The sequence below is a fragment of the Mandrillus leucophaeus genome, unplaced genomic scaffold, assembly GCF_000951045.1.
Source record: "Mandrillus leucophaeus isolate KB7577 unplaced genomic scaffold, Mleu.le_1.0 Scaffold164, whole genome shotgun sequence".
Lineage (NCBI taxonomy): Eukaryota > Metazoa > Chordata > Mammalia > Primates > Cercopithecidae > Mandrillus > Mandrillus leucophaeus.
The window spans coordinates 1173065-1183636 of NW_012101632.1; the positions used below are offsets into that span (position 1 = coordinate 1173065).

Genomic DNA, 10572 nt, shown 5'->3' on the forward strand with positions numbered 1-10572 from the left:
TTTTTGAGGTGGAGTCTCGCTCTGTCACCCAGGCTGGAGTACAGTGGCACGATCTTGGCTCACTGCAAGCTCCACCTCCTGGGTTCATGCCATTCTCCTGCCTCAGCCTCCCAAGTAGCTGGGACTACAGGCGTCCTCCACCACGCCTGGCTAATTCTTTGTATTTTTAGTAGAGACAGGGTTTCCCCGTGTTAGCCAGGATGGTCTCCATCTCCTGACCTTGTGATCTGCCCACCTCGGCCTCCCAAAGTGCTGGGATTGTAGGCATGAGCCACTGCGCCCGGCCTAGAATTTTCTTTTTAATTCTCTGCAAGGCAATGTACTTCTATAGAAGGGTGCACCCTTACAGATGGGGCAATGGTAAGCACACACTTGGACAAGGGAGGGGAAGGGGTTCTTACCTCTGACGCATGTGGCCCCTGCTGCTGTGTCATTCCCTTATTGGCTAGGATTAGACCACACAGACTAAACAAATTCCATTTGGCTACTTCAAAGAGAGCGACAGGGTGAGTGGTATGGCAGGAAAAATGGTTATGGCAGAGCAGGAAATTGGAATGAGTCAGGGTGGAGAATGAGCAAGTAATTGGAATGATTCAGGGTGGAGTAGGTAATCAGAATGAGTCAGGGTGGAGCAGGTAATTGGAAAAGGTTGCTTTACGAGGAATTTAAGTTTAAAAGTAGAAGGCAAAGAATTGAACATACTGACATATTGATTCTTTGAAGAGAAATTTAGAACTCATATCTAACGGTTCTTTTAACACATTTTTAACAGCTTTTTTGAGGTCTTTGTTAAATCTGACATCTGGTCACTCTCACAGGCAGTTTCTGTTACCTGCTTTTTTTCCTGGTGTATGGGTCATATTCACCTGTTTCTTTGCATGTCTCATATATTTTTGTTGGAAACTAAACACTTTAGATAATATGGTGTAGCAGCGCAGTACTGGTCATCCACTTCCCAGGGTTACCTTTGTTATTTGGTTATTTGTTTAATGACTTGATGGATTTTTTTTCCTTTTGAGACAGGGCCTCACTCTGTTGCCCAGGCTTGAGTGCAGTGGTGTAATCATAGCTCATATCGGCCTCAACCTCCCTGGCTCAAGTGATCCTCCCAAGTAGCTGGAACCACAGGCATGTACCACCACACCTGGCTAACCTTTTTACTTTCCTTTTTTTTTTCTCTATAGAGACAGGGTCTCTTTGTGTTACCCAGGCTGATCTCAAACTCCTGAGCTTAAGCAGATCCTCCGCCTCAGCCTCCCAAAGTGCTGGGATTACAGGCATGAACAACCACACCTGGCCTGGATGGATTATTTTAGCATAATCTATTCCACCCTCTTCCCCTCCTAAGCAAGTGGCCTCTGATGTTGCTTCTTAGGGAATGTAGCCTTGGATATACTCACAGACACCCTGAGATGACCGTGGTTTGGGAAGGTCTCTATTTGACCATCTTTTTCCCTGACCACACCCATTTGTTAAGCTCTACTAATTGTTAGTTGATTGCTGTATTTTTCACGCTGTCTCTCTCTCTCTCTCTCTCTCTTTTTTTTTTTTAAATAAAACCTATACCTGATAGAGCTCTATTGTTCCCAACATTCCCCTGGGGCATAAATTGTCCCAATCAGACTAATCCAATCAAATTCAGGCTCATTTTTCAAGAGGTAGGTCCCAAGGTCAGTGTTTGAGATTTGTTCTGATCCCAGAAGGACACCTCTCAGTGGTCTCCTTCCCTGGTTCTTTCCAGAAAACTAGCCAGCCTAAAGTTTAGCCTACATCTCTAATGAATCTACCCATCTCTTTCCAATTATCTTTCACCACAACCTCTACTGTTTTTGAGAGCACCCTTAGGCTTCAACCTTTCCACATTCAGTTGCCGATGAAGTCAGTTCTATTGGGAAGAGATTTGGAATTCTCTGTCCTGCAGCCTGCCTCACCTTCCGGGCGAAATCTCTGTGCCATTGCTATATAGCTAGGGGTGGGATAACCCATGCTTCTCTCTGAATGACACTCCTGCTTTAGGGGCTGAGCACTCAGTGGAGGAAAAGTAGCCTCAGGTCTTTTTGGCTTGCTTCTCCCACCATAGAAACTCTGTCTTTTATTTTATTTTATTCATTTTTTTTTGACAGGGAGTCTTGCTCTGTTGCCCAGGCTGGAGTACGGTGGCACAATCTTGGCTCACTGCAACCTCTGCCTCCTGGGTTCAAGCGATTCTTCTGTCTCAGCCTCCCAAGTAGCTGGGACTACAGGCACCCGCCACTAGGCCTGGCTAATTTTTGTATTTTTAGTACAGACAAGGTTTCACCACGTTGACTCGGCTGGTCTCGAACTCCCGACCTCAGGTGATCCGCCGGCCTCAGCCTCCCAAAATGCTAAGATTACAGGCGTGAGCCACCACATCCAGCCAAAGGACTTCTGTCTTATGAGCCAGAACAAAGAGGCTGAGGACCCCAGGAGCCTCAGTGGTGCCATGCTCACAGCAGAGCGGGGGCTGGGTGGAAGGTGGGAGGCCTCACCTCTTGGACATAAAACTGCCTTTGCAAAGTTATGACTGAGACAGTGAAAGAGATCTAACTTAATTGACTCCATCTTGCTTCTAACCTCCAAGCTGTCCTTGTTCATTCCCGGGCGTAGGCTGAACTAGCTTTGGGAGAAACTTAGTTTACAGTTTAAAACAAAGACAATAACAGCCCTTTCCCAAGGCAGACCTCCTTCTTGTCTGGGGACTAGATTGCCCTTATAGGACTAACACGAGCTACAAGATGAGAGATTATGGTTTAGGAGTCATGCCGCTGGAGGCTACAAGATTCTGATCCCTCTCTAAACTGCTCCTGAGATCAGTGCTTGAGATATTTTGCAGACCCTACGCTTGATGGAGCAGCTGGCACCATCTAGTTGGATAAACTGGCTCATCTAATCTTGTGGCCCCCATCCAAGAACTGACTCAGCGCAAGAAGACAGCTCCGACTCTCTATGATTTCATCCCTAACCAATCAGCACTCCCGGTTCACTGGCTTCCCCCCACCCACTAGGCTGTCCTTAAAAACTCTGCTCCCTGAATGGTCGCGGAGACCGATTTAGTAATTAATACAACTCCAGTCTCCCATACAGCTGGCTCTGCATGAATTACTCTTTCCCCATTGTAATTCCCCTGTCTCAGTAAATCGGCTCTGTCTACGCAGCGGGCAAGGTGAACCCCTGGGGCGGTTACAGGCATACTTGCCTAGAACAGTGCTTCACCAACCAGTAGCTGGGGACAAGGTGAGAAATTCTGATTTCCTGCCCCTCCTGGGAAGAAATCTTTCCTACTGGGAGCCGGAGGGAGGGGACCTTTAGTCTGGAATGGAATTTCCATCTTTTTGAGCTCAAGGGGTGGGGAGCAGGTCTTAATTTCAATACCACAGACTCTCACTGTTCTCATTAAATTTGAGTAGATTTGTTGAATAAATGTTTATTCATCTTTTGAAATGCCTTTAGGACCATTTCCAGAGGGTGTCTGGCTGTGGTGAGCTTCCCGCCCCCGGTGGACAAGAAGCATGAGGAACTATTTCTTTGCTGTGTTAAGCCCCTGAGAGGAGAGTTTTCGTTATGACAGCAAATCTAGCTCAGTGCTTCTCAAACTTGAGCATTCATTGGAAACATCCAGAAGCCTTGTGAAAATTGGGCCCTACTCCAAGAGTTTCTGATTCAGCAGATCTGGGTTGGTGTCTAAGAATTCACATTTCTGGCTTTATTCTTTTTTGGTGGGAGGGACAGAGTCTTGCTTTGTTACCCAGGCTGGAGTGCAATGGCATGATTTCGGCTCACTGCCACCTCCGCTTCCCGGGTTCAAGAGAATCTCTTGCCTCAACCTCTCGAGTAGCTGGGATTACAGGCACCCGCCACCACGCCCAGTTAATTTTTGTATTTTTAGTAGAGATGGGGTGTCGCCACGTTGGCCAGGCTGGTCTTGAACTCCTGACCTCAAGTGATCTGCCCACCTCGGCCTCCCAAAGTGCTGGAATTACAGGTGTGAGCCACCGTGCCCGGCCAGAATTCACATTTCTAACAAGTTCCCAGGGAAAGTCCATGCTGGGGGGTCCAGGGATCATACTTTGAGAACCACTGCTCCAGCCCATCCTCTCTGATACTGGTGGATAAATAATAGTACAATAGTGTTTATTTCATAAGCCAGTTACAAGTTATTGCATTAAGATCTGAAAAGCAGTTAGAATCGTGTCTGGCACACAGGCAGCCTTAATAATTAACCATTATTAATATGTCCCAGGATTTTCTTTTTTTTTTTTTTTTTTTGAAACGGAGTCTCGCTCTGTCTCCCAGGCTGGAGTGCAGTGGCACGATCTCGGCTCACTGCAAGCTCCACTTCCCGGGTTCACACCATTCTCCCGCCTCAGCCTCCCGCGTAGCTGGGACCACAGGCGCCCATCACCACACCTGGCTAATTTTTTGTAGTTTCAGTAGAGGTGGGGTTTCACCGTGTTAGCCAGGATGGTCTCCATCTCCTGACCTCGTGATCTGCCCATCTCAGCCTCCCAAAGTGCTGGGATTACAGGCATGAGCCACCGTGCCCGGCCTCTTACCTGTTTTTCTAAGGCAGCATGCTGGCCCCCGCAGATCTGAAAGGAACTCTGTCCTGTCTGCATACAGACACAGGGGCCTTGTGACTAAAGATCCCTCTGTTCCCATTGGGGCTGGACTAGGTGTTTTGCTTCTTAGAGAACCAACAGACCTCAGTCACGTTCCCAACATGATGTTAACGGGAAGTAAGCGGAAGGTAAGCAACTGTCAAATGTCTTCCTTGTGAGCAGATTGTATAAACGAAAAGATAAAAACCGAGCCACGTCAGGCAGAAGGCGGTGTCTGTGTTCTCTGCTGAATCCCAAGCCCTTCTTCCAGTTGCATAAGCATTCAGGAGGTTGTCAATTGTGGTCCCAAAGGAAACAATCTGGGAAGAAGGTCAGGGCAGATCTCTTTGGTTTTTTTTTTTGGTTTTTGTTTTATGAGAGAGAGTCTCGCTCTGTCACCCAGGCTGGAGTTCAGTGGCGCGATATTGGCTCACTGCAAACTCCACCTCCCAGGTTCAAGCAATTCTCACGCTTCAGCCTCCGAGTAGCTGGAATTACAGGGGCTCACCACCACTACCGGCTAATTTTTGTATTTTTAGTAGAGGCCAGGTTTCACCAGGTTGGCCAGGCTGGTCTTGAACTCCTGATCTCAGGTAATCTGCCTGCCTCGACCTCCCAAAGTGCTGGGATTACAGGTGTGAGCCACTGCACCTGGCCAAGGTTGGATCCCTTTCAACACAGAAGAGGGAACGCATGCTGGGGCCACCGGGAGAACAACTGTGATGTTTCATACGTCGATTCCTAATGTCTTGCCATAATCCTGTTGAATAGGTAGCTAGGCAAAGATGAGCAGGGCAGGACAGGGCCCCTCCCCTCACCAGGAATGTCAGGTGACAATCAAGCGATAATCAGGTGGTTTTTGTTTTTGTTTTTTCAAGATGGAGTCTTGCTCTGTCACCCAGGCTGGAGTGCAGTGACATAATCTCAGCTCACTGCAACCTCTGCCTCCCAGTTTCAAGTGATTCTCCTGCCTTGGCCTCCTGAGTAGCTGGGATTACAGGCATGAGACACTGTGCGCAGCACTGATGTTCTCTAGAATGTAAGTGCCAGGTGTACAGGGACCTTGCCTGTCCTGTCCCCTGCTCTACCCCGACTCAGGAATAACGCCTTTCCCATAAGAGGTCCTCCATGAATGCCTGTAGAATGAGTGAGAGAATTCCCAGATAAGAACTGGATAAGAGGGGCCTGTCAGTGGGTTCTGTGCTCACCAAGTGTTGTTTATGTTGCCAGAAAGGGGTCCAGATCCAGACCCCAAGAGAGGGTTCTTAGACTTCACGCAAGAAAGAATTGGAGCAAGTCCATCAAATGAAAGCAAGTTTATTAGAGAAGTAAAGGAATAAAAAAATGTGATGTGACTTGGCTGTGTCCCCACCCATATCTCATCTTGAATTGTAATTCCCATAATTCCCACGTATCCTGGGAGGGACTCGGTGGGAGGTAATTGACTCGTGGAGGTGGGTCTTTCCCATGCTGTTATTGTGATAGTGAATCAGTCTTACACGTCTGATAGTTTTATAAAGGGGAGTTTCCCTACACAAGTGCTCTCTTGCCTGCCACCATGTAAGACGTGCCTTTCGCCTTCCACCATGATTGTGAGGCCTCCCCAGCCACGTGGAACTGTGAGTCCATTAAACCTCTTTTTCTTTATAAATTACCCAGTCTTGGGTATGTCTTTGTCAGCAGCATGAAAACAGACTAATACAGAATGGCTATTCCATAGGCAGAGCAAACCCAAGGGCTGCCTGATTGGCTATTTTTATGGTTATTTCTTGATCATGTGCTAAACAAGGTGTGGATTATTCATGAATTTTCCAGGATAGGGGCAGGCAATTCCCAGAAATGACGGTTCCTCCCCTTTTTAGACCATATAGTATAACTTCTGGACATTGCCATGGCATTTGTAAACTGTCATGGCACTGGTGGGAGTGTCTTTTGTATGTTTATTAGCATACTATATATATTATATATATACACATATATATATATTTTTTCTTTTGAGACAGAGTCTCGCTCTGTCACCCAGGCTGGAGTGCAGTGGCACGATCTTGGTTCACTGCAATCTCTGCCTCGTGGGTTCAAGCGATTCTTCTGCCTCAGCCTCCTGAGTAGCTGCGACTACAGGCATGCGCCACCACGCCTAGCTAATTTTTGTATTTTTAGTAGAGATGCAGTTTCACCATATTGGCCAGGCTGGTCTTAAACTCCTGACCTCGTGCTCCACCTGCCTCAGCCTCCCAAAGTGTTGGGATTACAGCAGTGAGCCACTGTGCCCAGACGCCATGATAATATATTATAATTACCATTAAAGAGCAGTGAGGATGTCCAGAGGTCACTTTGGTCGCCATCTTGGTTTTGGTGGGTTTTGACCAGCTTCTTTATTGCATCCTGCTTCATCAGGAGAGTCTTTGGACCTGTATCTTGTGATACCAGACTTGCCGACCTCCTATCCCATCCTATGACTTAGAATGCCTTAGCCGCCTGGGAATGCAGCCCAGCCAGTGTCAGCCTCATTTTACCCAGCCGCTCTTCAAGATGGAGTCACTCTGGTTCAAACACCTCGGTCAGTTACACAAAGGAAGCTCAGAAAAGAGTAACTCCTCTGAGGTCTCCTGGGGCGTGGTGTGGCCAGAACCACTGCTCAAGTCCAATTAGATGAATTAAGTGCCTGCAGCCTCTGCCAGGATGAGAGCCTCTCCCCTCAGCGCCCAGGGCATGGTGATGTTCTGCCAGGCAGAGGCCGCTGCCCGGGGAAGAGGGCCGGACTCCAGACAGGGCGGAGAGGGCACCTTGCCACCCGCTGGTCGGGCCGAGGCTGGATGCCCACACCCTGGACATTACGGGAGAGAGACGCTGGAGGCAGCTGCCTGACAATCCTGAGCTTGGACACAAAAGGAATTTGGAGTTTTCCACTGTGAACCAGACCCTGGGTTGTGGTTGGAGAGACCCCAGTTCAAATCCCAGTGTGTAAAAATAGAGATAATAGCTGCTGCAAACATGTGTTGTGTGGATTGAATGAATGTGTTTGTGAACGGTCCCTAGGAGGTCCTTCCCCACCGGCCCTTCCCAGACCTGACCCGGGGCCTGATCCCCAGAAAGCCTACTTCCCTGCACCCCCAGCCGGGAATGGATTCTTCAGAGAGAGGCTGGGACACAGGAGAACTGGGTGACCAGGGCAGAGTGTGATCATGCCCCAAATAGGTTGCTTTTCCAGCCTGTCACTTTTTCCCACAGTTGCTGACCTAGAGACAGCTGGAAAACTGGCTGGCCCGAGGGGAAGGGATGGCAGGGAGGGCACAGAGGGACACCTTGACCCTGTACCCCCTCCCACCTCCCAGGGTGCCAGTCTTCTGGTGGGGGCTGCCTCAGAGTGGAGGTCGGGGGGCCTGGGACACTTAAGGCAGGGACAGTGGCTCTTGGAGCTGCACGGGAATGGGGCGTTGTTTAAAACGTGGCTCTGGGGCCAGGCACGGTGGCTCACGCCTGTAATCCCAGCACTTTGGGAGGCCAAGGTGGGCGGATCACCTGAGATCAGGAGTTCACCAGCCTGGCCAACATGGTAAAACCTCATCTTTACTAAAAATACAAAAAAATTAGCCAGGCGTGGTGGCACATGCCTGTAATCCCAGCTACTCAGGAGGCCGAGGCAGGAGGATTGCTTGAGGCCAGGAGTTCAAGACCAGCCTGGGCAATACAGCAAGACTCTGTCTCTACAAAAAAATTGAAAATTAGCTGAACATGGCAGCATGCGCACCTGTGGTCCCAGCTACTGTGGAGGATGAGGTGGGAGGATCACTTGAGCCCAGGAGGTCGAGGCTGCAGTGAGCCATGATCACATCACTGCACTCCAGCCTGGGCAACAGAGCAAGACCCTGTCTCTTAAAAAATATAAATAAATGTGAAATGATAAATTAAAAAATAAAATGATGTATCTCTGACCCCAACCCCAGAGAGTCCATGTCTTGGGGGACTCGAGGCAGGCCCTGGAGTCTTTATCATAAGAAGCCCCCCAAATAACCCTGCTGCAGACCCCAGGCTACACTGGCAGAGGAGTCTCCTCCCAGTTCAACCCTGGCTCCAGGTCACCCTAAGCTCCTCCCTTCCCTTCTGCTTCAGTTTCACCTGCTGTCAGATCACAGAGGAACCAATAGTGCTTTTTAGGAGCTTTCAGCTGAAATCTCTGCCTCACAGTCCGCACCGCTGCCGGCTCTGACCGTTCCTCCACTTTGGCTTTGCCCAGGGATCTGTCCTGTCTCCTCTGCAGCTGGCCTGAGCCAGCCCAAGTCAGCCGTCTCTGCCGGGCCCCTCTTCTCCAGCAGCTCAGTTAGCCCCCGTCTTGGGAGACACAGGGCAGGCAGTAAACTGCTGGAGGAGGAGAAGGAGGAGGAGGAGGAGGAGGAGAGCGAGGAGGAGGAGAGCGAGGAGGAGAAGGGGACTGGGAGAAGGAGGAGGAGTAGGGGAAAGGGGAGGGGAAGAGTAAGGAGGAGGAGGAGGCGGAGGGGGAGGAGGAGAAGCAGAGGAGGAGGGGGAAAAGGAGAAGGGGGAGGAGGAGACAGAAAGGGAAGAAACCTGGTCTCCATGGGCAAACGGGGCTTGACCAGCGGGTGGGGCCTGCTTGGGGGCGGGGTGCAGGGGGATGCAGGGTTGGCCAGGCCATCTCTGCTCCACACACAACCATGTGCAGGATGCCATGTGGCTATTTTTACCCCTGCCAAGGAAATAGCCTGATTTATGTGAGGCCTGGTCCCGTTTGTTCGGGCCTGTGTTATAAATACACCTGGCCCCACACTCGTGTTCACTTGGACAGAGAACTCAGGCCCTGGCCTGCACAGCCTCTCTCCGGCCTCCCTCCCCGCCTCACCCTGCCATGCAGCCTTGTTGAGAAGTCCTTCTGTTACCGTAGGGAGCTAGTGACACAGGAGCAGGGCAGGACCCCCACAACCAGCAATGTCAGGCACCACCAGGTGACGGTCAGATGGTTGAGTTTTTTTGTTGTTGCTTTTTGTTTTTTGTTTTTGAGACAGGGTCTCACTTTGTTGCCCAGGCTAGAGTGCAATGGTGTGATCTCGGCTCACAGCATCCTCCGCCTCCTGGGTTCAAGTGATTCTCCTGCCTCAGCCTCCCGAGTAGCTGGGATTACAGGCGCTCACCACCACACCTGGCTAATTTTTGTATTTTTAGTAGAGACGGGGCTTCATCATGTTGGCCAGGCTGGTCTCAAACTCCTGACCTCAGGTGATCACCTGCCTTGGCCTCCCAAAGTGCTGGGATTACAGGCGTGAGCTACCGTGCCCAGCACCTGCCCCAAAACTTTTTAATGAACTTTCACTCCTGCTCTAAAACTTGCCTCGGTCCCTCACTCTGCCTCATGCACCTCAGTGGAATTCTTTCTTCTGAGGAGGCAAGGATTGAGGTGAATCCACATGGATTCACCAACACTAACACTTCCCCGATATATCTCCCCACTGCTGGGCCCAGCTCACCTCAGTCCCCAAGGCCTCAGTGTGAGTGAGTTTATCAGATGCATTCAGGAGTGGCACATGTCTGGGAGCAAGCTCTGATAAGGGAAGAGAAGGAAAGGGGCTTTGGATTTGAGGTCCACACTTTCTTCAAGGAACAGGTTTAGCTGGGCATAATGGCACACCTGTAATCCCAGCACTTTGGGACGCCAAGGCAGGAGGATTGCTTGAGGCCAGGAGTTCGAGACTAGCCTGGGCAATATAGCGAGACTCCCATCTCTACCAAAAAAAAAAAAAAAATAGAAAAATAAGCCAGGCACAGTGCTGCGTTCCTGTAGTCCCAGCCACTCTGGAGGCTGAGGTGGGAGTATTGCTTGAGCCCAGGAGTTTGAGGCTGCAGTGAGCTATGATAGCACCATGGCACTCCAGCCTGGGCCACAGGGTGGGACCCTGGCGAAGGAAGGAAGGAAGGAAGGAAGGAAGGAAGGAAGGAAGGA

The 10572-nt window shown here is 50.0% G+C and overlaps 1 protein-coding gene across 1 annotated transcript in view; it reads right to left on the bottom strand.

Annotated features, from left to right (window-relative positions):
- TRIM50 (tripartite motif containing 50) overlaps window positions 1-10146 on the bottom strand; it is a 95213-nt gene extending 85067 nt beyond the window's left edge. Inside the window, exon 1 of the mRNA XM_011976327.1 lies at window positions 10100-10146. The gene's annotated coding sequence lies outside the window, so the exon portion shown is untranslated. The remainder of the gene's footprint in view (window positions 1-10099) is intronic.
- Window positions 10147-10572: the final 426 nt, after the last annotated feature.